The sequence below is a fragment of the Pinus tabuliformis genome, chromosome 2_1 (genome assembly GCF_031772625.1).
Source record: "Pinus tabuliformis cultivar Carrire ecotype Pingquan chromosome 2_1, CPIR1, whole genome shotgun sequence".
NCBI classification, from domain to species: Eukaryota; Viridiplantae; Streptophyta; class Pinopsida; order Pinales; family Pinaceae; genus Pinus; species Pinus tabuliformis.
In genome coordinates, this window is record NC_142299.1 from 386,777,727 (window position 1) to 386,784,079 (window position 6,353).

Below are 6,353 nucleotides of genomic sequence, written 5' to 3' on the forward strand. Positions count from 1 at the left end.
GCAAAGCCTTTGAACTCATTTGATGAAACTTCCTCAAGAGTAATTCCCTTGATGCATCATCTAATTCAACAACTGATCCATCTGCAAGTTGTTGAAAAGCACTCCTTTCAAGCAAATTTTCCATGGCACCCTTCACTAGCAGACGATTTTGTCCCATTGGTTCTGTGACAATAACACCCATGGATTTTCGATCACAATCAAACTCCAATAAAGCCCGCCTCTTTGATCTTTGTATCCACCAATCACAATTGCCCAATTTCACTGTGCCACTGTTGAGAATGGCACTTGTATCACCTGCTATTGGGTCTGGAACTCCCATTTTTTAACCAATACCTTCAAGGCTGCCTCAGTGGGAATACCAGTAGCATGGAACTAGTGACCTTGACAAGATATCCCTACATCATTGCAAACTGCAGTAACTTCTGCCAGAGTTTCTAAATTTTCCCCCATATTATGTGCAAGCCAATCCAATATTTTTCCATCCTCAGGATTATATGTTGTTCCTTCAACAGTAAACTCTCTAAGTGAACCAGCATTGTGCCCCATGGCTATAAACTCACTGACAGACATCTGATTGGTTGTAAGAGTACCTGTCTTATCAGAGCAAATCACTGTGGTGCAACCCAAAGTCTCCACGCTCGGTGACTTACGCACAATAGCATTCTTTTGTGCCATCTTACGAGTGCCAAGAGCCAAACATGTAGTAATCACAGTAGGCAATCCCTCTGGTATAGCAGCAACTGCCAAAGCAACAACAATCTTAAAGTAGTACGTACATTTCTCAAAGGAAAACCTGATATTTTTTTGGCCACCCATCTATGACTTCCCATGAAAGAAAATATTTGTAGTTCATGATCTAGACAAGAATACAAATGGCACCAATCACTGTTGTCAGTCTTTCACCAAATTCATCTAACTTTCTTTTCAAAGGGGTATCATGACATTCCATTGAAGCTTCTTGAATTTGTGCCTGAATTTTACCTATTTCTGTAAACATGCCAGTGCTCACAACAATGCATGTGCAACAACCATTGGTAACTGTAGTTACTGCAAACACCATGCATTCTTTTGACTGCAACTCACAGTCACACAAGGTGGCTGGATATGTTCTTTTGACCACAGGCATGCTCTCTCTGGTCAGGGAGCTCTGCTCCATCCTAAAGGTGGATGTCTTGAGGGACACAATTCTCATGTCTGCAGGAACCTTGTCTCCCACCTTCAGTTCCACTATATCTCCTGGAACAAGTTCTCTAGAGAGAAGATCTACAACATAATGTCCATCTCTCAAGACCTTTGCATGATCAAATTGCATTTCTTTGAGAGATTCCAAAGCCTTCTCAGAATTATTCTCCTGCCATACTCCAACAATGGCATTGAGGATGAGAATCAGGAGAATGACCAGGGGCTCTACATAGGCTGTTATGCCCTTCTCAGAAGACACATTATCACGAAAGTAGGCGAGAAGAAATGAAATGCCAGCTGCCAGCAGAAGTATTTTAACAACTGTATCATCAAATTGCTCCACTACCAGCTTCCACAAAGGTGTACCATTTTTCTTCTGGAGCTCATTCTATCCATATATTTGACGGCGTTTTTTCACTTCATGAGAATTTAAACCATTCTCTAAGCTCACATCATATTCTTCTAAGCATTCTTCAACAATTTTAGACCAAGCAGGGAATATCTTGTCCTCCATGGACTATGAAATAAATGATCCGATTCTGAATTCAAACAGATTGTTCCACCATTAACATATCTATAATGCGTTTGAAAAACTCCAAAATCAATACTTTCAAGAACCCTGGTAACCTTGGACACGAGCTTTAACTACTTTTCTCATTTCAAGCTTGAATTTTGACAAAAATCTCGGGTTTTCCTTCTGCAGAGCTGTTTTCTGCGTTTCCTATAGACGACTTCCTGTAGAAACGCTTGTAGAGTGCCCCTGCACCTCTAAGTGAGCCCGATACGCTAGAGAATTGTGAACCAGGCCACAAAGCTCAATGGAGGACGATGGGTTAATCATTTTGTGGAATCAGAGGATGCATACTTCAGTTGAAAATTTTGCAAGTGCAAGTTAACAGCAGTATGTGAGTTTCAGCTGAGCGTTCGTTAATTGCTGCGTGATTTGTGGTGAAGGAGTGAGGTGGCCAGGTGTACGTGGCCACATGCAGATGGCAGTGCTATAATGAGTTGCATGTCATCTTCTTGTTAATCAGTTGCACTGGAGTTAAAGCCTCTACCACTGTCTATTTTTTTATTTCCAATTTTCACGTGAGTGACTTACCCATGCATGCTGCGTGATTTTTGCCTGGATGAGTGCAATCGGATATGGCTAGATTCCTGGCTGAATCCCCCCATCTCATTCGTTCATGCAGTGCTTAGATTAGATTCATGCAATAGAGGAACAAGGTTTAGTCACATACCTGAAGTCAGATGGTTGCTGTGAGGTGCTTTTTGCTGCTGCATGCTCATATTCTGCTGCTGCATGCCTGGATCCTTTAGTTGCATGAGGGCTTGGCTGATGATTTTTGGTTTTTTTCCTTTTGCAGGTGTCCTCTGGCCGGATGCATGCTACAGGAGTTCATTTCCACGTTCAGATCTGCACCTTCAAGCTGCTGCTGCTGAATTTTCACAGGACCAGAACTTGTTTTCGCCATTGCTCCCAAATGATAGATCGGATCAATCTGAAAATTGCTGAGCATGTTCCTATCATCATGATGCACCTCCCATAGAAAAATTTCGATCAGAAGATGCACAGATTTCGAGAAAAATGGAAAATGGCTGAAGATTTCAGAGATCAATTTCTCGGAAACCGTGCATCGGAATCGGCTGAAACTGCTTGGGTAGGTTACTATCACCCATATGCATATCCCCATGAAACAGGTTTTGAAACGGATGCACAGATATGGACAAAATACAAAAATGGATGATGGTGATGGAGGCTGATTTCTTGGAAACCGTGCACCGGAATGGCCTGAAACTGCTCAAGCATGTTGCCATCATCCCTATACAATTCCCTGTAAAACGGTTTTTCAAATGGATGCATGGTTTTCAAGTTAAGGCAAAAACAAATTCTGTTCTAGGTATTTTTGCTTTAAGGCATTTTGCAGTTTTGTTGCATGGTATGAAAAATGAATTTGGGATGTGATGCAGGTATGGAGATGATGGAGGAGGAGTTTGAAGATTGCAGGAGGACTTCTGAACCCTTGAGGAAGCTATCGTGTTCGCCAAACCACCTTTTTGCAATCCATTTCTAGCTTCCTACAATTTCTACAGGAACTTCCTGTAGAAGCACAATGAAGAGGCAAAATGAGGTGGAAAAGATGATGGAAAAGGGTGAGGAATGGGAACATGGATGCTTGCAGGCATAACCAATGGATTCCAAGATTTAGATCCCCTTCCAAAATCAAATCTGGCTCGCTTGAAGGTTCTACAGGATGTTTCCTGTAGAAATATAGAACTTCCTCTAGAAGGCACAAAAACTCCTTTGTCTTTGTTTTGAGTGATCCTCCTGACCTGCAATATCATTGCTGCAACCTAAAATTATTCAATGGAAATTAGATTTATTTTTATTTCTCTTTTTCTCTTTTTTTTTTTTTGAAAAACAACTAGGGTGCCTCATGGAGGTTTTCACCCTAATTGCCTGCCCTGGGCGCCTCCAAGGGAGGTTTTCACCTAGAGATCTTATTCTCTTTTCTCTTTTCTCTTTTTTTCCAACCCATTGACCGCCTCATGGAGGTTTTCAATCAATGAGCCAATCTAAGGCGCCTCCCAAGAGGTTTTCACCTTAGATTTTTATTCTCTTCTTATTTTCATTTTTTCTCTTTTTTTTTCTTTCTTTTTTTTTCTACCCTACCCTACTTGAAAAACAAAATCATTTTCAAGTATAAGAATACTTCCAATGGAACCATGTGTACATCGAGATTAGAGACAAGATGATGTGAAGGCTCAAAATGCATGCTTTGACAGGTATCCGGATTTCAGAGACCAAATGATCTGACTTTGAAGGGATCAAACATAGCTGAGGAAGATAGTACCGCTGCAACTTAGTGACTGTCTGAAACCATATCTCAATATAGCTCTGATATCCTTGGTCCTTTTGTTGATCTGGATCATTCTTCATGTCACCTTCTGTCATGACTTTCTCATCTTCCTCTTTTTGTTGATCTTTCTCTTGAATAAATGGAAGATTTGATGGTACCCATGAGGGATCTTTCTCGATCTCTAATTCTGATCTCTTCTCTTCATCAAGTGCAGCCCATGGTTCTTTGATCTCCTCTCTTGAATCTTCTTTTGCTGGATGTGGTCCTTCAATGCTTGCAATATAGTCTCTTTTTTGCAATACTCTTTCTGAGCTATGGTGAAGATCATTGAGCTCAAGAGTAGTTGTTTGGACATGTTGTGCCTCAGCTTTGCAATTGGGTTGAGCTGCTCCATGGTATGGTTTTGGAAATCGTGGTACGGTTAGTTGAATGGAGGTGTGTATTTGAGATGGATGCGGATGGGGTTTTGGTTGGGTAGGCATTTGGGGTTGCCTTGGTGGAGGAGGAGGCGATGGTTGCAGTTGAGCAGGTGGTGGAGGAAAAGAAGTGGGAGGAGTGTTGTACTGGGGCCTCCACCCCTGATGAGGTGCATTCCACTGAGGCTGTGGCTGAGCATAAGAGTGAAACGAATGAGCAGCTGGTTGGGCATAATATGGATCTATGAAGGAACAAGGAGGAGGTGTGAACCAGGAAGGATGAGCAGGGGGACCCCAAGAAGGCATGAAAGTGGCTTGATAGGGGTCATAATAGGTCTCGGATGTCCCTTGCAGTTCCTGCTGATAAGATCTAGGTTCATGTGGCCTCCTTTGGTTCATATAATAGAGTGATTCAGTGGCTCCTTTGGCTCTCTGATATGCAGCTTTGATTATGGGTAAGGAAGGGCACTGATCTGTAGGATGGTATTCTTCACATACAAAACACACTTCTATGGAGTACAATGGACATTCGTTCCTAGGATGCTTTCTAGTGCACCTAGGACAAAAAATGGCCAAAGCCCTCTTGGCTTCTTCTTGCTTCTTTCGGATCCGCAAGGTATCCAGTTGCATGGCAAGAAACTGCCTCATATAACTCTTGAAATCTTCAATCTGATTTGCAAATTCATTTTTGGATAAGGTACTGCTCCCAACATTTTTGCTTGTAGCCATTCGCTCCAGAGGAATGGTTTCTTCTTCTTCTTCCCTTGAGGTTCTTCAAATATGTCTTGCTGTCCACCTAAGGGTTCTTTAATCACAGCCATTGAAGAAGAGAGAATGTTGGCTGTGTGAAGCAGTGGCGGTGTTGTGCAATCATTTTTCTAACTTATCTCTACTCCTACAAGGCATGAAATGAAATCTTTTTGGTTGATTTTTGTATTTTTCTTCTTGTACCTGCAAAACTAAAATAGATTGAACTACAACTAACTATCTTGCTGAAATGAAAATGTGGAATTGAAATGAAAGCAGGAAAGGACTAATCTATTTTGCTCAAATGAAATTGCAGGAATGAAATTCTAGTCTACACTTGCAGAATTGAAATGCTAATATACGCTTGCAGAAATGAAATTGCAGAATTGAAATGGTAATCTATGAAAGCGGGAAATGCTAATCTACTTTTGGATAAATGAAATTGCATAATGGAAATGAAATAAACTACTTAGCAGAAGATTGTAATGGAAAATAGAAGAAAAGCGGCAATCACCAATACTCTGATGCTTCCTCGACAACGGTGCCAAAAAGATGGTGGGCTCCAGTATTGTAGCAATAATGCTACAACTCCTGGAACTCCCTTCTTTAATTTTATCAACCCGGTAGTTCGTAACAAACTTGGAAGCGACGATGATGTATGCACAAGTACTAGCTCTTGCCGCAGCTATCACTTGGTCAGCTGGCACAAGTCCGCTAGGAGCTTAAGCCAACTTCTATGAGCTCCTAGAAGAATCTTTTTAATTGATGAATGAAAGATAATTCGAAGGAAGCTGATCTAATTTGCAAAAAGAAACTGAAAGCCAAAAAGAAACACAAACCCTAGCAAACCCTAATTCTACCAGCTAGTCCTACTGACGCAAAGGAGAGCTTGCAAACTACTGAAAGAGATGCCATTACTTCTATGAAGGTAAAATACATGTGTCTAGACTACCTCTATCTGAAGAAAACATCTTTTTGTATTTTTGATTAAGTTGTTGGAATTATCATGCATGTGCTTCTAACTATTTTTTACTGTGCAGAGGTGGATCAAGGAGGAGAAATGCTTGGGAAAGGTTGGGAAGGTTCAGAGAGGGTCTAAGGGGTCCCTAACACCCTTCTAGAGAGTCTCACAAAGTTTGGCTACCAA

General features: G+C 41.3%; 1 pseudogene; it reads right to left on the minus strand.

Moving 5' to 3' along the window:
- Positions 1 to 372: 372 nt before the first annotated feature.
- On the minus strand, positions 373 to 1,696 carry LOC149200470 (calcium-transporting ATPase, endoplasmic reticulum-type pseudogene; annotated as a pseudogene).
- Between the last annotated feature and the right edge of the window lie 4,657 nt (positions 1,697 to 6,353).